Below are 21,603 nucleotides of genomic sequence, written 5' to 3' on the forward strand. Positions count from 1 at the left end.
CAGATCAACCTTCCCAATGCTGCAGTCCTTTAATACAGTTCTTCATGTTGTGGTGACCCCAACCACAAAATTGTGTTACTGTTATGAATCATAATGTGAATATCTGATATGTAGGACATCTGATGTGTGACCCTTGTGACCCCAAAGGGTCGTGACCCATAGGTTGAGAACCACTGGCTTAGACTTTTTTTTCTTTCTTATCTCTATCCATCACTTGTAAAGGGCCACACTGATGCACAAGTGAGTCTTCTCCTTGGCTCTCCAATAGTGAGAGGATTGCTCCAGTGTTTAAACATACTCATGCCCAGTTCTACAAATCTGACTGTAAAACCAGTAGGCACTGAGGTGGCATCTCCTACTTTGTGGAAAGTCGAACATTACTAATTGAGTCCAGGTCTATTTTGAGACAGGAAAAGCAGTGATGATGTTTACGGAATTGGAGTTGCTATTTTTAAAAAAGATCCACGTTACTACACGCCGATTTTACTTAAATCAGCACTGTACAACAGAACTATTCTGTTAGCGTTACGTTGTCTGAACTCCGGTGTATGAATTCATTATGTTACACATTAAAAGCCGTGAGACATTTGTTTTGTAATAAGTAAGGCTATTACTCATCGGTAGCCTTTTTAAGATGAACCACCGGGTCTGCCCTTTCTCCCTTCTTAGACCTGGTGAAGACCACTTTGGTTCCAGGGAATCACTTCCTGGGCTTCTCCACCGGGTATCCTCTCACCAGGTGATGCCTTTGCTCTTGTTGGCGTCTGTATGAGAATCCAGCAGCCTGACCTGTCTTCTGCCTGGTCCGTGCAGATTTGGTCCAGTCTTGTGCTCATCTCCCTGTTACATAGTGTGGCACCAGGCACACTTCTGAACAAAAGTCTCCTTGCCTTTCTCAATATCACTGACATTTAATTCACTCCTCTCTGGTTGTGGTTGGAAGGAGAACGGCCCCCATTGGCCATAGTTTTGAATACTTGTTCCCCGTTGGTGGAACTGTTTGGGAAGGAGGTGTGGCCTTGTTGGAGGAGGTGTGCTCCTGGGGGTGGGCTTGAGGTTTCTGAAGACTCTCCTGTGATTCCCAGTGCTCTGTCTCAGCCTTATGGTTGTGATCAAGATGTGAGCTCTCAGTTCTTCTTTCACTTTGCCACCATGGACTCCAACCCTCTGAAACCGTAAGCCGAATCAAATGCTTTCTTTTCTGAGTGTCTATGGTCATGGTGTTTTATCACAGCAATAAAAAGTAACCAAGACACTGGTCGACGACTCCAACATTATGTCTTGAAGCCAAATGCCCCACTTTCTCCTGATCGTATGTTTGAAAAAGATATATTTATTATTTTTATTTGTGTGTATATGTGCACCTCTGTGCATTTATGTGTACCATGTGTGTGCAGGTGCCCTCAGAGGCCAGAGGTCATCAGATTCCCTGGAGCATGAGTTGCAGGCAGTTGTGAGCTGTTTGATGTGGGTATTGGGAACTGAACTGGGGTCCTCTGCTAGAACAGTAAGTACTCTTAACCCTCTCTCCAGCCTGGAAGTGTTCATATTTAATCCTTGGACACTGCATTTAGAAACAGCTAACCCTGTTTCGAGGACATGTGACTCTCCTAAGAGTTGGATTCAGTATTAAAAGGCATTTTTTAGAATGCATTTTACACACACACTCATAAATACACACACACACACACACACACACACACACACACACACAGCATGGCCTTGTGAAAAATCAAATAATTTAGATTAGTGAAACTGTTGGATCATAAGGTATATATACTTAATAGTTTTATAGATATGACTAATTTCTATGCAGTGTGGCTAGATCAGTTATATACCATTTTTCTATTCTCATGGGTGGTGCATTTCCACTCACCTAAAATGACTTTAAGACAAACTCATTTTCCCCTTTTAAAAACAGACAAGATGCAGCGGCCAGGTGACCAAAATCCAGTGTATCTCTTAGATCTTGTTTGATGGGCAACATCACTGTGTGCATCTTTCCCTGTGGTGCAGGTCACACACAGTCTTCAGTCTGGTGTTCTAGAATTAACTGTGCAACTCCCATGGGGTGGCCGTCCAGCTGCACAAAGACAGCAAGGCCAAAGAGGGCTGGAATGAAAAGTAAGTGGGCCCATAAAACCGAGAGGTACTTAAGATTTAACAAGATTAGCAGGTGCTGTTGAAAAGCGCTGCCTGACCTGAGTCACAGGGAAGGGGACGCCAGCCCCAAGCTCAGTTCTCCCAGCTTTGCCGTGCACCACACAACTGGAAAGCCGCTGAAAGGCCGGCAGGACACCGTGATAAAGCTCTCTGGAAAATGACCAAGTGATTGTATCTTTAATGATTATTTCCACTGGACCTTCGCATAAGCAATGAGTTGTTCTTTGCACTGGCCCGGCGACTTGTTAATGTTTGTTTAGTCTGCCTTGTGGGGCTGTCTGTCTGTCAGGAGCATGCCCAGGTTCTGAAGCTCCAGCCGTTTAGTGCACAGGCGACTCTGACCTCTTTTGCAGCAGTTTCCACCACCTCCACAGCTCTGGTGACTTCACCGGCAAGTGGAAGGAGGCAGCCCTTCTCCTTGTCAGGCTACATGAAGTGTGAATGAGTGGAGCTCACTAAATTATAGACGAAGCTCATCACTCAGTGCCTACCAATCTTTCTGTCCCTGGGCCAGAGAGGTTTTTCTAGCCCAGTCATGTAAGCCCTTATGACAAGACCCATTTTTAGAACATCCTGTGTTTTATATTATAGATGCTGAAACTTGGCTTTCCATGCTTAATAACTAGATGATCCCAGGAATTCTGGGTAATCCCCGGGCCAGCAATTTGCTAAATGCTATATGGACAGGAAACTTCTAAAGACAGGCTAGACACATATGCGCCTTATAATCAGAGCGTGGCCTTTTGTTTAGGTGCCTGTTTGGACGCTTCATGCGGGGTTACATCTGAATAGTAAATATATGTCCTTGTTTGTTGATTTGGGTTGTCTGATGTCGCCAGTTGATTACATCATCTCGAAAACCCCCTTTTGCAATTTACTTATTTATTTTGGTTTTGGAGGTAAAGTGTCACAGTACTCCAGGTTGGCCTGGAACTCATGACCCCCTGCTTCAGCATCCCCAGTGCTGGGAATGTAGGTGTACACCACCATGCCTGGTTTGTTTTTTCTTCTCATTATAAAAGGGATCTAACTGAGGCTAAGTGAAAATTTATTATCCAGACTTCCTGTCTTCCAGGATGGTTCTGTAAGGTACTTCTAGCCAATAAGATTTACATGGATGTATAATTGATGAGGTTTGGGGAAAAGCCAGTTTACTCCATAAGAAGTTGGCTTGAGACTTTGCTCTTTGCTTTCTTACTGGGATTTGGCCATGGCAAGGGTAGATGTGTGCTAACCATGGGAGAGTACAGCCATGGTAGAGTAGATATGTGCTAACCATGGGGAGCACATGGTGGGTAGATGTGTGCTAACCATGGGGAGCACACAGTGGGTAGATGTGTGCTAACCATGGGGAGCACACAGTGGGTAGATGTGTGCTAACCATGGGGAGCACACGGTGGGTAGATGGGTGCTAACCATGGAGAGCAGTGGGTTGGAATTTGACCCTGGATGGCATCATGGACGGTGGCTGGCTGGTCTGCCTCCAGACTTTTGTTTATTTTCAGTGCTTGGGACTGAACTCTAGACCTTGAGCACGGTAGGCAGACTCTCTACCACCAAGCCACACCTCTGCCATTAGATTTCTTATTTCGGGGGCAATAAGCCACTTGTTTGAGTGATTGTAGTCAAGTACAGTTCAATGCCATGAAACCCTGATACTGAAAGTCCTGGGATCACAGGTGTCACCACCGTGCCTGATTGGAACCATTCACTTAATTCAAGTCTATGATGGTGTTTCCGGAAAGGAAACGGAGGAGGGAGGACCCTCCTTGAGTGTGGGGGGACTCTCAAGGGGCCCCACCCCAGACAAAGAACTACAGGCAACTAAGGAATGCTGGGAGCAGGAGAAAGCATCTCCCTCAAGAATGAGCTGCCTAATTGGTTATCTAATACCAAGTGGTCAGCCCTGAAATCATATGCATACATGTGACGTTAAACAGACGGAGCAGGTTGTGTTTATGGATTTAGGGGTGTGTGTGTGTGTGTGTGTGTGTGTGTGTGTGTGTGTGTGTGTGTGTGTGTGTGTGTTCATGCCACAGCATGTATGTGGAGTTCAGATGACAGCTTGTCAAGTGAATTCTCTCCTTCCACCTTTGTGGGTTCTGGGGATCAAACTCGGCTATCAGGCTTGCACAGTAAGCAGCTTTACCCACAGTGTTGTCGCTCAGACCCAAGCTGTATATCTTAGAAAACAACTAAGTCAAAATGGATCATAGGCATGAATGTGAACGGTAAAACTATAAAATGCTGAGAAAGAAAATGTAAGAGGTCACTAGGGAGATAGCTTAATTAACAATATGCTTGCCCTGAAGCATAATCCTCAGAACCCACATTCTAAAAATCTGGGTATGGGGTGCATGCTTATAATCCCCGTGTGCTAGGGAGATGGAGATAGACAGATCCCTGGAACTCAGTGGCTAGCCTGGCTTACTTGGTGAGCTCTAAGCCAATGGGAGCCTTGTCTCAAAGGAAGTGGATAGTGATGTTCCTGGGGTTGTCCTCTGGCTTCTACATGTGCACCATATATGCACACAATCCAGACACATACACACAAAGAAACGGGAGGAAAATGTTTGCATCTTGGGTTGGGAGGGAGCTTAGATTTGACAAAAGTATAGTCCATAAAATTAAACATTGTTAAGTTAGGCTTGCAAAATTTTAATTTGTTCTAAAAGGTTCTTGTAAGATGAAGAAAAGACAGATTATGAAATGGGAGAAAATATTTATAGGCTCATATCTGACAAAGAACTAGGAGAGTATCGATGCTATCATTGTTCCTGCTTGAATATAGAATTATCAAACTCCAGTTATAAAGCTGGTAAAATACATAAAAGCACATTTTACCAAAATGATTCCCAAATTGCAAACAAGGACCTGCGAGGATGTTCTCCATCATTAGTCGTTAGGGAAATGCAATTGAAAACTACAATATAACACAATGCATTAGTGCTCATTTACCAGAATACAGCTGGCAGGAATGTGGGTAATGTATCCCTTACACGTTGCTGGTGGGAATATCAAATGGTGCAGTCCCTCTGGAAAGCAATTTGGCAATTTCTTAAACTGCTAAATGCAGCTATCATATAACCTGGACATTTTGCCCGGTGAAATTGATTTACATTTACACTAAAATCCTCATATAAGTTTTTATAGTAGGTATATTTTATTTATATTCAAGGTTCTGGGCCTTACCCTTGTTGAAATTCAGTGACACCTCCCCTAGAGAAATTCTGCAGTCACTGTCTGATTCTGCTTTTGTAAGTATGGAAAGGGAAAAGGTGGAGAAAATGAATGATTTGATTTAGGGATTACTCAGTCCACGAGAGAAGAAACTTAGAGGCATTGCAGCACTGTTCTTGTGGTAATTCACACGGCCTGAATAGTCCTGGAAGGGGTTTGGATTCCTGCAAAAAACATAGTTTTATGTTTCATGAGTGCTAACTGAACATCTATTATGTGGAAGGCATAAAATTCTCCATGAAATCAACATGCACAACTAACTGTTATGTGCATTTCTCAGATAAGCTGGGAGCGGAGAGTTCTAGAATCTTTTATGTTCTGTGACAGCTCCATGATCATTTAATTTCAAGTTCACAGTTGGCTATATTTAGGTTCCATACGTTTTTGTTCCTCAAGTCTTTGGCCATCATTATGAGGAATGTACTACATTGCTGTATATTAGACCCTAAAATTGGGCAATGATGTCTAAAGAGCTGATTAACATGCGAAAGGAAGGGGGGTCTTGAAATGGGAACCTTTGTGCAGTTTCTTTCTTCTGCCATCCGGGTCGTTTGTTGGATACCAAGGGCGTGGGGAATAGAATGTAGAGACGGGAAGATGCAACTGTTGGTGTGACTCAGTGGATAAAGTGCTTGCTGCATGAGCCTGAGGACCTGAGTTCGGATCCCAACACTCACACAAAAAGCCGGATGAGGTGGCAGTGGCTATAACCCTATGGTCGAGATGTGTAGACAGGTGGATCTCCGAGATCCACTGGCCAGTTGGTCTAGCTGGAAGGGCCAGCTCCAGGTTCAGTCCTTCAGTGTGTTTTCCCTTCCCAGAATTCCCACTCCCACGGAGCTCCGTTGGGTCTCCCTGCCTTCCTAAGGGAGGACTTCCCTTTTCCTCCTCTGTCTCTCTCTCTGTACTGCGGCCAGAGCCTAAGTGTGCTTTCCCTGTACTCTGTCTGGGCTTCCTCTTTCTTGGCAGGTCCTTTTGCCACTGTGTGGCTGCTTGTCTGCCATGTGACCAACCACCATGCCTAGCTCAAATGCCGTGGCTCTTTCTTCCTCCCCAAACTCAGAATATAATAAATAAAAAATTATGAGGAGAAGCAATTGAGGAAGACATCTTGAAGTCATCCTCTGGTCCCCACATGCACCCTCATGGGTGAGCATGCCTGCAGATATGCACGGACTCCCCCCTCCACACACACACACACACACACACACACACACACACACACACACACACACTCACATGCACATGTACAGACACATACCAAGCAACAAATTTTATGCTATACCAAAGGCAGGAAAATGATGACAGAGGCAATCCACCTTTCATGTTTCCTACACTCTTCGGAGGTGACTCAGGGCTCTCCCAGGGGAGAGGACAGAGCTGAGGGACCTGGCTAATGTGGCCCCAGCTGACCCCAGGACCAGTCTTTCTCAACTGAGTGGGAACACTAGTGAGTGCAGGCAGAGGAGCTGCATTGCAGAGCTCCCTCCATTCCCCTGAAGACCCCTCCTCCTACCCTGTAGCTTTGAGGAGCCCCATCGGTGCCAATGGCTCGGCAGCCTCTCAAGCCTCTGTTGTGGAGTGCCCTACAATAGAGGGTCCTGGTCCCCAAGAGGGACGGGGAGGGTGGTGTGGAAGGGAGAAGCATAGATGCACTTTTTGGGGTGTGTGGGGTGGGGTGGACCATGGGGAGCCTCCCTTGCTATGATGCAGAAAGCTCCCGGCAAAAGTCAGAGTCATCTCTGCAGGGATGATTAATCTGACTCTCAAAGCTGTCTGCGTCCCCAGGAAACGAGGGCAAGGCAAAGTTGGGGTCCTTTTTCTCACTGGGTCCTGAATTCAAAAGCTGTCTTGGTCCGTGGGCAGGATCATGTCTAACTGTGCACAGGGATGGCTGGGCTGCCCAGAAGGTGTCTGTGGCCTGGACGGGCTGGTTAAGAAATGGCCAGTGACCAGTCGAGCTCCTGGAACCAGCCATCTCTAGTGACACTCATGGGTTAGCATTCCCAACAAATTCCCAGCCTGTGGGAGACAAGCCAGGCCACGGCTTGGTTCTGGACAGCAAGTCAGGGGCTCCTGTTGTGTCTGGACTTGGCGTCCTGATCACAACGTAACCCATGAGCATGGAGCAAAAGGGGACCCATTGCTTTGTGCAGGAGTAATGAGAACAAGCAACAAAGCCTCCCCGCCCCAGGCCGCCCACCTCCTTCCCTCTCACTTCAGCCCTCCCCCTCCAGCAATGAGAACACAGGCTCCTACCAAACCTCAACTTCCTCATCTGTAAAATGGAAGGATTTGACTGAAGAACTGAGAATGTTGAAATTCTAGGATTCATCATTCACTTTAGCCAAGCCCAGCTTCCTAAGCTAGGCGTCTCTCCCATGGGCTGCTGTTCGGGGTGGCACAGGCAGTGTGCGGTGTGCGGTGTGCGGTGTGCGGTGTGCGTGGCATGTGTTAGATGTGTCTGAATGGTGTGCTGGACGCTATTTGTTCTTGCTGTTCTGAGCAACCTCCCACATTGCCCCATCTACACCACATTCCCAGATCCTTCAGAAATCCTCTCCCCAGCCCCAGCCAAATGAGCAAGAACACATGTGAAGCTTTTTATTTATTTATTTTTATTTTTTTCTACAGTGCCTCTTAAGTTGCAGCTGGAATTACGTGCTTTGTAGAGAACTAGGGACGTGGCATGGCTTTGGGAAATCCACTTTCTATTTAGAAGCCAGATTCCTATTTTCAGAGCCCGTGGGAATGCCGATTTAGCTTTCTGTTGCTGTGGTAAACCACTCACGGAAACCACACGGGGAGGACAGGGTTTGCTGGGCTTGCAGATTATACAGCGCATCCTTGAAGGAAGCCGAGGCAGGAACCTGGAGGCAGGAACTGAAGCAGACACCGTGGAGGAGCACTGCTGACCGCCTGTGACTTCCTCAGCTCCTTTTCTCATACAGGCCACACCCACTTGTCCAGGGATGAGACCGCCCACAGTGGGCTGGCCTTTCCTACATCAATTAGAAATCAAGAAAATGCTTCACAGACATGCCCTCGGGCCAAGCTGGAGGAGGCAACCCTTAGTAGAAGTTCCTTCTTCCCAGCTGTGTGTAGATTTGTGTTAAATTGACACAAACTAACCAGAACGGAGGGCAAGAGAGCGAAGAGCCAGGTTACCTTTCTCCGGGCGTGTGTAAGGGTGGGCATCCATCTAGAGCAGGGGTTCTCAAGCCTCATGCTGCGTGACCCTTCAATACAGTTCCTCATGTTGTGGTGACCCCCCCCCCCCCCCGCCATAGAATTATTTTGGTTGCTACTTTATAACTGCAATTTTGTTACTATTATGTATTGTAAATATTTTTGGAGATAGAAGGCGGTTTGTTGCAGGGTCGCGACCCACAGGTTGAGAACCACTGTGGCTACCTCTTATTTCAAATCTCCCGTCTTCTCAGCCAGCCCCTCCAATTCCATGAGCGGTTCAGGCTCCAGTTTTAAAGCCAGCTTCTCTCCTCTTGTCCTTTATTCTCTCCAGCCTTCTCCCCCGTCCTCTGGCTTTCTCTGCTTAGTTAGCCAGTAAGTCAATCAATCCCCTTCTGGACAGGAGGTCAGGGATCTTAATCCCTGCCAGGGGACGGCCCAGAGGAGCAGGAGGAGCAGAATGCTGTGTGACTGTCAGGAAGCTGGCCCTTGGCTGCTCCCACCTTCCTGCGTGGGAGGGGGCTGGGCCAGCTTTCCCTCCCCCACCCCCCATTCCCCACCCCCCTGAGTCCAGCAGGCATTCCACCCCCCTGAATCCGGTGGGCATTCCACCGTTCCAGTGGTGTGTAGCTGTTCAGCAAACCACCTCAAACCAAAGGCTTAAAGCAACAGCCATTTGTTTTATTTACAAACAGAACTCAGAAGGGGCAGCTTCTGCTTCCGCAGGGCAGTTACTGGTCTGGCTGGAAGGGGAGGGGTGAGCTCAGCTGGGAGCCAGCAAGCTCTCTTGCCCACATATCTGCATTTGATGCGGCTGTTGGCTGGGACCTCAGCCGGGGCGGTCAGCTGTTCAGTTGTTGCACTCATGTGTGGCTTTTCTGTGAGTATGTGACTGCGGGGTTGCAAGGGGCCGGGGAGAGACGAGGTGGGAAAAATGGCGCTTGTATGACGTAATCTCTTCGGTGTTTCCTCTCTTCATTGTGCCCATCTATCTAGTGCCACTCTGTTGGCGTTGCACTCACTGGCCAAGTCGGCCAGAGGGTGATACAGGCTGTCCCGTCGAATGGGAAGAGTTCAGGGTCACGTTGTAAGAATAACAGGTGGTGTGTGTGTGTGTGTGTGTGTGTGTGTGTGTGTGTGTGTGTGTGTGTGCACTTTGTTATGGTAATATAATGTTCATAAACTGTAGTGAACATGCTCTCTATTGTGGTGGTCATATCTAAAGATATAATCGACTTCATTTCTGTCCATATTCGCCATCCTTTCCTTTCCCTCTTATGGTCTGTCTGTTTGAATTGGTACAGGAGAGAGACTTAGTGTGGCTTGTGCTCTGGCATCGTCTCTAAACCGTTTGATACTGCTTTGCCACTGCAGACAGGCAATGGCACTAATGTCCCTGTCCCTAGACCACACACCCATGTGATTCCCTCTCTCTGAGGGGACATGGGAATGTGATGGCATTTTGAGCAGTGGTTAGGAAAGTGAAGGGTTTTATAATATAATCCAGGTCCTCATTTATTCTGGGTCAATCCAAAGGGAGGCTGTCCTGATTATGAAAATTAGACAGAATGTAATTAGGCATGTTCTTTAGAGGGTTATTTATTTGTAAAACTTATGTAAGTACATGTGTACCTGCATATGTGTATGCCACATGCATGCGGGTGCCTGTGGAGGCCAGAACACAGCACGGGATTCCCTGGAGCTTGAGTCCTCTGAGAGAGATGCGGGGCTCTTAACTGCTGAGCCATCTCTTCAGCTCCCCAGGGAAGCCCTTCTAAAGAGGATTTGGGTCTTCCTTGAAGACAATCCTCCCACTGTCTCTGAAGAAGTTACCCTACTGTAGGAGTAACCCACAGCTGAAATATGAGCGTCCCTAGCTCCTGACAGTAACCCCTTCCAACAGCTAGCTAGGATAGAGGGACCTCAGCCCTACAAAGGCAAGACAGCAAATTCTGTCAGTAACTGAATGGTTTGGAGACATTCCAGATGAGAGGATAGCCCAGCGGACACTGGAGTTCAGCTTTGTGAGCTGCTCAGCAGGAATCAGCTACTCAGTGGCCAGGGTCTTGATGCTCAGAAACTGTGGGGTAATGCATGTGTGATCCGAAGCCACCAAATTCGTAATAATGTGTTATGTGGTGACAGAAAGTAACACAAGTTGTGTCCTGGGCTCTGCTAGCAAGACAACTTCATTGCGTGGGTAACTGGAGAAATACAAGACAGATCCTGTAGCTCTGTGTGCCAAGAGGCTGGGCTCACATAGCACTCCCGTCCACCCTCGTGGGTTACAGCACCCAGATGTAATCTCCTACCCCTGAAACCCTGTAGCTTTGTTTATCCCTCTTTCGTGGGACTTCTCATGTTGTGCTTACATTTATCAACGTTGGGTCTTACTTTCCTGACTAGATTGTAGGGTCCTGGGCACAGAAATGATGGCCTACTTGTTTTTGTCTTGTGCTTGTTTTGGCAGGAATTGGCATAATTCTCTGTGTGTCACCATTTCAAAGGCAGGATTCCGACTTCCACTTGTTGAATAGGGAGTAGAACACTTTGATGTGTTGACAGACAAGATGTGGTCTTCACGACTGTCTACATGGGCTTAGTTTGAAAGGTCAGGAGTAGCCAAGCGTTCATTTCCCCGTTTGTAGCACCAAGTGAGTGTGGTCTTGTCTTCACAGATTCTGATATGAAGCCTATGACTGTTAGCCAGTGGATTCTGGTTCTCTGGAATTCTCTGTCAAGACAGAATCACAGATCCAATTAATTTTTATGTTTATTCTGACTGGGACAATGCTGCCTCTGGAATCAGAGCCTCGGCGCTTGAGAGACCGGAATGGGATTTCCTCCTGGAGCACTGAGCACAGATCCGTCTTTAGAAGTGAGTTCCTTCATTCCCTTTCTCTAGACAATCTTGCTGTGTCATCTCCTCCTCTCAACTTGCTGCGGTTATGGCCACGCACCCTCCTGCCTGGCTTAGCTCTCCTATGGATTAAAATTCAGGACACTGAGCATGGAGGAGGAAGAAAGGTCGGAGAAGGGAATTAGCCATGTATTTAAGATGACAAGCCGCTGGGGTGGGCGGGGAGAGGAACAGAAGGCCTTTGGGTGGCTCTCTCAGGGGCTCCGGACATCCCTGGAGAGGCGTGTGGAGTTACGCGTGAAGACTTGTGCACTTCTGAGAGCTGTGTTTGGCATCTTTGATCATTACTAACAAAGCCATCACATCACCATTAAAACCATCCTCAGCTTTTGTAAGAACAGAACTGCAGTGCCTGAAGGATTCCTTTTGGCTGAGTTATTAGTCAGGCCCACATTCATGTGCTTTGCGGGGGACACCAGCTGATCAGATTTGGTTTATTTTTTGGAGGCTTTTAGATCAGACTTTATATAAAACAAATGAATGGAAACACCAGGCATACACAGCCTTCAGGGATCTGCAGTTTTGCATATATTATCCCACCGCACCGAGGGAGAGACAGAGCCACCTGACTTAAGCTGATGCAATGTTAATCCCAAAAATGGGAGGAGAAAGACCACTGATGCAAATCATCATGGCCAAATTAATTAAATCAAGCAGTTAGTTAAAGCAAGCTTTTGCATTTGTGTACACAGGCTGCCTCCCACCACCCCAAGGTGGGATTTGAGAGGTCAGCCTTGGAGGTGAGGAAGACAGGGTTGTATAGCTCAGGAGTAGGGGGTTTTCAAATGGGGGACTTGGTGGGTAAAATAGGCTGGATTACAGGAGCAGAACATCATAACAAGTTAGTCCTAACAACCTCCTGAGACAAAGACAGGGCTGCAAAGTGGGCATAACAAGGTTGTCATAGCAACAGGCAGTCATGACAAGGTAGTCATAGGTGGTCAAATAACCTTTGGAAACAGAGATAGGGTTGCAAGATGGTTATAAACAACTTTTTGAAACAAAGACATAATTTCCATTCCTGGGAACAGGCCGTACAGAACCATAGTAGTTAAGGTTACAGGTGGGGCATAGCCCAGTCCTTGAGAAACAGAGGTTCAGTCATAGACTGGAATGAGCCTAGTTTGTCTTTACTGTAAGATGGCTTTTAAGCCTAAGATGGAGGCAGGTTAGTTCTTCATTAGGGACCCTGATTGTTAAGGCCTCAAATGTCATCTGCTTTGTTTAGAAATCAATAGTGCATGTCCAGACTTTGTCTGCCAAATCTCACAAGGCTCCAGACATCTGGAGCGAACAGATTGTGTCCTTGTTAGTTAGCATCAAGACAGTGTTACAGCCCTCAGTCAAAATTAGTCACCCCAGCGATCCCTGGTTTGCTCTATAGTGTCCCCGTGGTCATGAATGAAATTGGATGTGACAAGGTCCAGATTTTCTATTTCATTTGGAAGAGCAGTAAACACTGAGGAATTCCAGGAGTTGTTTCTCCAAAGCCAGCATGGGATCTGGAGTCTATTTGTTGTGTAGATTCTAGGCTGTTTCCTCGAGCTCACCCTGTATTTCCCCTTAACAGAAGCTTGCAAGTAAATGTAGCCCAGGCTGGACTTAAACTCAAGATTCCCCTGCAGTAGAGTGTGTGTTCAGAGGCAGAATGGTAAGAAGGCAGCGAGTGAGCTCTGTGCGCCCCACTATAACTGAAGGGGAAGGGTTGGGGGGGCAGGGTAGAGATGGAGGAGTCAGAGCTCTGGGCTGAATAGACGTGGCTCATCTGCCATCTGCCCCCGCTTTTCTGGGAGAAGTCCCTAAAATCACCGATTTCTAATCTTAGATCTAAGGAATCAGCACCTCTCCAGTGGGGCCTAAAGATCTACTTCCAAAGGTGATTTTGAGGCCCCTGGGCTCATTGGTGTGGACCCTTGGAGACCCAAGACATTCATGTCAGAGAACTGTGGGCAAAATTGTGCCTGACAATGTTAACACCACAGAAAACTGAAATTATATATATATATATATATAAATAAAACTTTAGCAGTTTGGTTGCTTATAACGAATCTTGAAAACCACAGGTATAATTATGTAAAGAGTTCTGGACTAAGAGCCAGAGTCCTGTGTTCAAGTTCTGACATCTGCTTGTTCTGTGACCTTATACAAGTATGTCTGCTTTTGGGGTCTGTTTCCTCATTGGGAAGCGGGAGGGGGAGGGGGGTTCTAAATAAGTGCTAACATTCCATCCAGCACTCATGCTCCAATTCCCATGACACTGACCTGGGGCCATCGGGGAAGATCCCTGTGCAGGGGAAAGAGGACAGCGTGGGAGAAAGAATTGTATTTAGAGTGTCAAAAGAAGTTAGGAGGAACTGTGTTTTATGAAGAACAGCAGAAACGCAGCAGTCAGAAACGAATGATATTTAAATCAGTTTGTTGTCCATCACCTTGCTAACAGTTTTCTTCATAGCTTCAGGCCACACACACTTTCTCCTCATGTGTCAGAGGATTTGACTCGGTCCTTTGAGAGAGCAGAGAGTTGTCTCCCTCCGAAGTGTTTGAAGTGTGCTTTTCTAAGCTTTTGACAGTAAAATTCCTTGCAGCTTCACGGCTCATTGTTGGTGGTGCCCTGTGCATCCTGAGGATTGCCGTTAAACCTAGAAAGGCCTTTCTTTATAAAGGTTCCTTTCATAGCTGAGCTGTAAGAGTTAGAAGATTTTTTTTTCTCCCATAAAAATGCATTGGCCTCATCCATCTTAATCCTCTACGGGACTATTTCAGTGCCGGGTGCCCCGTCCACATTCCTCTGAGGCATGCCCTCTGTGCCTGCAGGGCAGAGCCTTCGGGAGCTGGCAGAGGGGGCCTCATGCCCTCCCCACCCCGACTACACACTCACATCTAATGCGTATTTACTTCAACTTCTCCTCAGCTGGGTCCCCAAGATGCCTATTGTCACTCCAGGACGGCCTGGCCTGACAGGGAGGCAGGAGGACAGTGGAGAGTGATACCACCTTTCTCTCAACACAGGTATGCGTCTATATTATACACGCGTTGTGTCCGCATACATTTGCCGTGTGAACTGTGAGATGTGAATAGAATCCGGGGGCTGAATTGCCCTGTTCTTAAGCTCACGTATTCAAGCCCTCGCCCTAACAGTCATGGTCTTTTGGAAACGGTCTCTTTGGAAGTGATTAGGATGAGATGAGGTCGTGAGTCCAGGGCCCCCGTGATGGCATCTGAAGAGGAAGAGACAGACCGGCTGTCTCTCCACAGCGTGAAGACAGTGAGAAAGTAGCTGTCTGAAAGGCAGGGGGACTCCTTTGTGTTAGTTACATGTCCTGATGCTGTGACAAAATATTCTGACAAAGCAACTTAAAGAAGGACCGGCTTTATTTGGCTCGTAGCTCCAGGGTGCACTCCATCACGTCAGGGGAGGCAGAAGCCTGAGGGGCAGCTCATATTCATCGGCTGTCAGGGGACGCTGGCGCTGAGATAGCTTTCTCCACTTCCTGACTTTCTGCCCCCCAGCCCGGGAAATGGCACTGCCCAAGTTCAGGAAGGATTTTCCTTTGTCAGTTAACCTGACCAAAATAACCCTTCACAGAGCTATTGAAAATAAAGGTTGGATTAAAAAAAATCCTTCACAGACATGCTCAGAGGATGGTCTCTGTCACACTGAGTGGCCATCAGTATTAACCATGCATCTTTATTAGGAACTAAATCGTCCAGCCCTTGATCTGTGGACTTCCCAGCCTCTTGGACTGTGAGAAATGCGTGTGGCTTGTTTAGGGTTATGGCAGCTCAGGGAGACTCCCACACTGTTTCCCTACCATGTGACTTGCTGTGCTTCCATTGCTAGGGCCCTTCCAGGGCCCTGGACCTTAAGCTCTATTGACTTTAATCCGTCTTTCTCTGGCGCTGGAGCTGACGCTAGAGCTGGCTGGGACAATCACAGGGATGAGACTCTGTCGGAGGCTGAGTGGTTTGAAAGGTGGGTGTAGCTATCTCCAGGGTGAAGTGCCACACCCATGGTGGTGGTACAGGGTTGGCCTGTGTTCCTTCTCCACTCATCGACGGATGGCCAGGGAATCAGGAAGCTTGGTCACACCCGCCCAGATGGCCGAACTGATCTTCTCCAGCCTGTTATCCTGACCTCCTGTTACAAGCCCCTGTGAATGGGTGGGTGGTCATCCCTCAAGTGTGTGTGTGTGTGTGTGTGTGTGTGTGTGCTTTCCCTGAAAAGGGCTGAGACACAGAAGCACTTCCTGTCACCCACTTCCGGCAAGGTCAGCAGAGGACCACAGAGAACAGGGCTTCTGTGGGATGTTAGAAATAGAGCAGCCAGGAGGCATCAACAAGGACACAAGCAGGAACTCGCTGGAGCTTGAGCGGGGTAGGATTGGGTGGCGAGCGTCCTGTTTGAGTGACTAGCCTTAAGAAGCTGGGAGATACCTGGGAACCTTCCAGATAACTTCAGAGGATAGTTTATATCCAGTGGAATTTGTTTTGTAGGTGTGCATGTGTGCGTGAGCGTGCATGCCTCCCAGGCCTGATTCATGGCTCCTGCATGTTTCCTCTAGGATAAAGTCCGAGCTTCCGTTGGCACAGCCTCCTGGTTCTACACCCTCTCTACCTCCAGTGCCTAGCCACCAATTAGAGCCCGCCCCACCCCCACCCTGGACTCTCAGCAGGCATCACTAGCTGGCCCTCTCAGGACCTTGCCCTCCACTGCTTCTCTGTCTTTGCACAGGCTGCTAACCGCTCGCAACCTCCCCAGCTCCTCCCCAGCCGGCGGCCTTGGAAAGTTCTGTTGATTCATCTCAAATGCACTCACTGTGTCCTCAGAGCTAATCCCTGACCCTGGACGAGGCAGTGCCCAGCTCCCTGTGCAGCGACCACTGGAGGAACCAAATGAGGCAGGAGGGCCCTCACCTCGGCTGCCGAACAACTCTTGGCTCTCTGGTCCTTCTGTGAGAGTGCCTCTCGGGTTTGTGCTGGGCTCCATCCTATATGAGTTCTGGTGCGTGTACACACAGTACATTCGCTGCATGAATAAATGTGTCTGTGGCTGGTGAGGTGCCTCGGAGGGTGGAAACATTTGTGCATTTGATCTCTGGAGCCCACTGTGGAAGAAAAGTGACTCTCAAAGGTTGTTCCCTGACCTTCAAACTTGTGTTGTGACATACACACACACACACACACACACACACACACACACACACACACACACACCCTACACACAAACAATGGTAAATAAAAATTTAAACATTAAAAACAAATGTGCACGCACAGATCCCATGCATGAGACAGTAAGCTAGAAGCAAAGCAATTGGCAAGAGAACGTTGGAGGCGTTGTCCAAGAAATGGTCACCAGACCAGGGATAGGGCTGCGCCGTGACCCCCAGCCCACAGGAGGAGTCCACGGGGAGCTGGAGTTTGACATGCCATCACCACAGCTCTTGAGGAAAGCCATGGCCGTGTGTTTCGTGTCCTTCCCACTATGCCCACGCTCATGGGTGATGTGTGGTTAAAATGGGGTTACAGCCCCCACGAAAGCAACTGTACCAGGCACTGGAGGGAACCCTGCCTGGCTGTCTCACAGAGCTGAGCAGAAGCAGAGGGGCCTTCCCTCTACACAGCTCCTCAGCCATTGCACTCTGGCTGTTTTTTCTGCCCCTTTGGTTGCCAGATTTGGGCTTCATGCCTGGAATCCCGGCGACCCTTGATTGTGACAGGGTGAACGTACAGCATCCTTTTATTGTGCCTTTCGTTCTATTTCCGGTGACTTCCCGGTCCCTTGTTTTGAGATTGCTGACATCCACCTGTGTGTTGGGGCCACAGGGAAGGTGTCTTTGACCGCCGCATTTGTTGCTGAAGCCACAGCACCTACGAGAGCTGCTGGGGAGGGAAGCCTTACTGAATAGAAAGTGGACACGTGAATTGATGAGTGAACCATGAAATGTAAGAAGAGCGTCGACAATCCTTCCGCTGTTTCTCGTCACTCTGTGATCTCTGGTGACTTAAGTGGCCCTCTCTGAGCAGGGACTTCCCAGATGGGCTATTCCAACCTGCCCTGAGGATTCCAGGACAGCAAGACCAGGGACAGGGAGATGGGGAGTTGCCAGAGGAGCGGCTGAAAGCTCTATGGGATCCCTGTTGCCTAGTGCAGTTTCTCTGGCATCTGCCCTCTGGCCTGGGGCCAGTGCCCACCAAGTAGGAGGTTGGGTTGGGTTACAGTCAGGCCCACAGTCCAGAACAGGGGAGGGGCCTGTGTTTCGGGGTGGGGGCCCCAAGGCAGAAGTCCTCGAGAGCTCTGTGGAACATCCGGTTTTGAAGGACTCCATTTAGAAACAGAAGAAAAGCTCGGGAAATAGGAGGGATCTGGCAGGCTTCCCAGGAGAACAGCAAGTTCCAGCCAACTGGAGCTCCGGAAGCAGGGAATTTGTGGGTTAGGATGGGGCACTGGAGCGAGCAGACATCTCGGCCATGGTTTCCCTGGCAAAGCTCTGCTCTGAACAGAGCATGTTTCTGGAAACCGGGAGGGTCTTATCCTCCCAGGCTGCTGTGCACATAGTCAGCATATATTTCCTGTGAACTTGGTCATATCGGTGTGTGTGTGTGTGTGTGTGTGTGTGTGTGTGTGTGTGTGTGTGTGTGTGTTTTCAAAACAGGAATGTTATAAGCTGTTCACAGTTCTGCCTGGGCAGTCTCCTGAGTAACGGAGAAGTCAGCTCCTCCTCCGTGTTTGAGAGGTGGGGGCAGGCTTTCTCCGCTGTCTCCAGGACAGGCTGGGCACTCATTCTTCTGGACAGCTCCCTTTTAGCCCACCAGAGCCAGGGACCCAACAAGCATCTAGGACAGCAGTTCTCAACCTGTGAGTCTCTACCCCTTGGGTGGCTAATGCCCCTTTCACAGGGTACGCATATCAGATATCCTGCATATCACATATTTACACAATGATTCATAACAGCAACAAAATGACAATTATAGGGATGAAAATAATTTTATGGTTTGTGGGGAAGGGTCACCACAACCTGAGGAATTGTATTAAAGGGTTGCAGCATTAGGAAGATCGAGGACCACTATCCTAGGAGCTTTTCAGGCCGTCAGGTGTCAGGATGTGGGTGTGCAACCACCCTGCTCTGGCTGATTGATGGGGAACTGAACTTGAGGGAGGAGGCACCAAGGGAGGACTCAGGTGGCGTTAAGGAGGAGGGAGAAATGGTTATGCATTTTTCACTGTGAAAAGGTCTAAAATTAACTTCATCCAAATAAGATTTAACATCAGTTGTAGCCTTTCTCTTTTTAGGACCGCAGCCACCAATTACCTACCCCAAACAGGGGATGGGAGAGGGAATCCTGGCACCCCCCTCACTTTGGCACCCGGAACCGAGGGAGCAGGCCTGGAGACCCTGTAACAGGAAAAGACGGGGTCAAAGGGCACCTCCTCAGAAGGGTTCGGAGGATATTGTAGCATTGTAGGCTGGAGTGTGAATGAGCATGGTTGGGAGAATTTGCCACATTCTGTGGGAGAGTTGAGGATGTGTAACCCCCATCGTTAATATCACAGAGCACCAGTCCTTCATGCCTTTTGTCTCAAGACTACTCTTCATTTTTAAATATTAGTAAAGACCCCATATGACTTGTTCAGGTGAGTTAAGCTGGTTGATATTTACCATATTAGCAGTTAAAAATTATTTAAAAAAATAAACTCATACACGCTCATAAAAGTAACGTATTTATGAAAAAAAAAAATTTTCCATTATTTAACAGGCGGAGCTTCCTGAGGAGAGGGGCATTGTCTGGTGGAAGCTGCCCGGCTCATGCCTGCCCTGCATGACTTTCTGGGATGCTGTGTCCTCTGTGCTGCTGGGAAATTCCTGAGTTCTCTTGGGAGGGGATAGGGCTGAAGAAGATCACTGTTGTGTATTAGCAAATAGCGTTGACTTCACAGGCCCTCCTGAGAGGCCTTTGACAGACCTGACCATGTTTTGGGGAGGACTGCGGGAGAACTTTGGAACTCGAAGCTAGAAAAGACACTGAGTGTTGAGAGCTCAGTGAGCTGTTCTGGAGGAGCTTGGAAGGTAAGAATGTTGAGAGCCGTGCAGAAGACGGAGGCCTGGCTGGTGAAGTTTCAGAGGGAAGTAAAGACTCTACCTGGCCATTTCTGTGAAGAATCTGAGGTGTCTGGCCAGCCGGAGCTGAAGAATCAGCTGTGATTAACAAGACACCAGAAACACTGAAGTAAAATCTTTGCTTTGCTGGCACAATGGATGCTGGTCAACTGGAGCTGAAGAATCAGCCATGATTAAGAAGAGACCATCATCATTGAGGTGGAGTCCCCTGGGCAGTCTTTCCTCAGGGTCAGCACACAGAAAATATGTTCCAGAAATGACCAAGATTGTACCTTATTCTGGCAACCAAACTTGGTAGCATAAGAGTCACCCAGTTGTTGCTGGTTTTGAAGGCATGAAGGGGTCATGGAGAGCAGCTGAGGATTGGCACTGTGTAGCAGGGCTGGAGTCCCTGAAGAGAGCCCAGGAGAGGCTGCCAGTGAAAGTGCAGCCTAGTTGCAGCAAGAGACCCAAGCATGTTTGGAGACGCCAGCACCACGGGATGACCACCAAGCAGCGGTGGAGTGGAGCCAGCTGAAGCCTAAAAGACAAGCTGGTCATGCTGCAGAGGGCGGAGTCAGAGAAGTGACCCAAACCCTTTGGAGGAGCCCAGAAGATCGTGAGTGAATCCCGGATGATTGGGCATTGAATTTTTTATACTGTTGGAGTTTGGTTTTGCTTTGTTTAGTCTGTGCTGGCACTTTCCTCTTGAAGTAAGAAAGTATTTGATTTATTTTTGATTTGACAGGAGTAAACAGTTGAGAGACTTTGAATTTTAAAAGACTTTGGATTTTAAGAGACTGCCTCTTTTAAAGAGACTGAATTTGTAAGTGTTTGATTTTTAAAGACGGGGGACTTTTAAAAATTGGAATGTTTCTATTGTAAGGTTGATGTTAGTTTGTGATCTTGGGGAAGAACAAGAAAGGAAAGGTTATGACTTAACAGTGATGTGTTTGTGTGTCAAGTTGACAAGGGGTCAATTGTACTGGCTGGTTTTATGTCACCTTGACACAAGCTAGAGTTATCTGAAAGGAGGGTCCCTCAAATGAGAAGATGTCTCCTTAAGTTCTAACTATAGGGAATTTTCTTAATTAGTGATTGATAGAGGAGGGCCCAGCCCTTTGTGGGTGGTGCCATCCTTGGGTTGGTAGTTTGGGGCTCTATAAAAATTCATAGACTAAGCAAGTCATAATGAGCAAGCCAGTAAGCAGCACCCCTCCATGGTCTCTGCATCAGCTCCTGCCTTCAGGTTCCTGTCCTGTTTGAATTCCTGTCCTGACTTTCTTTGGTCATAACCAGCAATGTGGAAATGTTTTTCTCCCCAACTTGCTTTTTGGTCATGGTGTTTCTTTGCAGCAGTGGTAAAGCTGAGGAAGACACGGCCCTTGGACAGTACTTTGAGAACTGCTATTCTGGGAGAGGGATACAAGTAAATAAATGAACCAAAACCAAAACCACATCTCCATTCCAGCAGATAAATGTGTAAAATGTATATTATATTGTATCAGGTTCAAGTTCTACAGAGAAAGAGGAATGAAAGGAGGGAAAGAGGAAAATTAAAATGTCTAATTGTTAGAGATTACTCGGGAATTCTTTTTTAAGATGATGGAGGGATATCAAGTTACTATGACATTAGAAATGCATTGAGATACACACTCCAGTGAGTGGTGTGTAGATCTATTGAAATGTTTAGCCACTCCCCATCCCCACACTTTACCACTCCTTCCCCACTCTTTGGAATTTAACCTTCGACATCTATTTAACCGGCACATGAACATTCTTAACCACCAACATAGCATTCTGTGCTTCAAGATTCTTTTAAAGCTATGTAAATAAAAACCCTTAAAGATCCCTGAGCTAGATGGCATTTACTGTTTCTTCAAGCTCTTTGGACTGTGAGGAGTCTGTTCTAGGGTGGGCACCATACCTAGTAGGACTCTAAAGGTAAAGGTCCACTTAATACTAGGTGTCTCTACAAATTAGATATAAAGGGAT

General features: G+C 47.7%; 1 long non-coding RNA gene and 1 pseudogene across 3 annotated transcripts; one reads left to right on the forward strand and one right to left on the reverse strand.

The window, feature by feature from the left end:
- Positions 1 to 610: 610 nt before the first annotated feature.
- Positions 611 to 5,810, reverse strand: LOC121832653 (cytochrome c pseudogene; annotated as a pseudogene).
- Positions 5,811 to 9,334: 3,524 nt separating this feature from the next.
- Positions 9,335 to 21,183, forward strand: LOC107400967 (uncharacterized). 3 transcript variants are annotated; one of them, XR_013042830.1, is made up of 5 exons: positions 9,358 to 9,472; positions 11,271 to 11,470; positions 14,424 to 14,521; positions 16,340 to 16,514; positions 19,268 to 21,183. It is a non-coding gene; the product is annotated as an uncharacterized LOC107400967 (long non-coding RNA). The 3 variants fall into 3 exon arrangements; XR_006076331.2 differs by lacking the exon at positions 16,340 to 16,514 and having other exon boundaries at positions 9,335 to 9,472; positions 19,268 to 21,052; XR_013042831.1 differs by lacking the exon at positions 19,268 to 21,183 and having other exon boundaries at positions 16,245 to 16,353.
- The last annotated feature ends 420 nt before the right edge of the window (positions 21,184 to 21,603 follow it).

Source organism: Peromyscus maniculatus, chromosome 10 (genome assembly GCF_049852395.1).
Source record: "Peromyscus maniculatus bairdii isolate BWxNUB_F1_BW_parent chromosome 10, HU_Pman_BW_mat_3.1, whole genome shotgun sequence".
Lineage (NCBI taxonomy): Eukaryota > Metazoa > Chordata > Mammalia > Rodentia > Cricetidae > Peromyscus > Peromyscus maniculatus.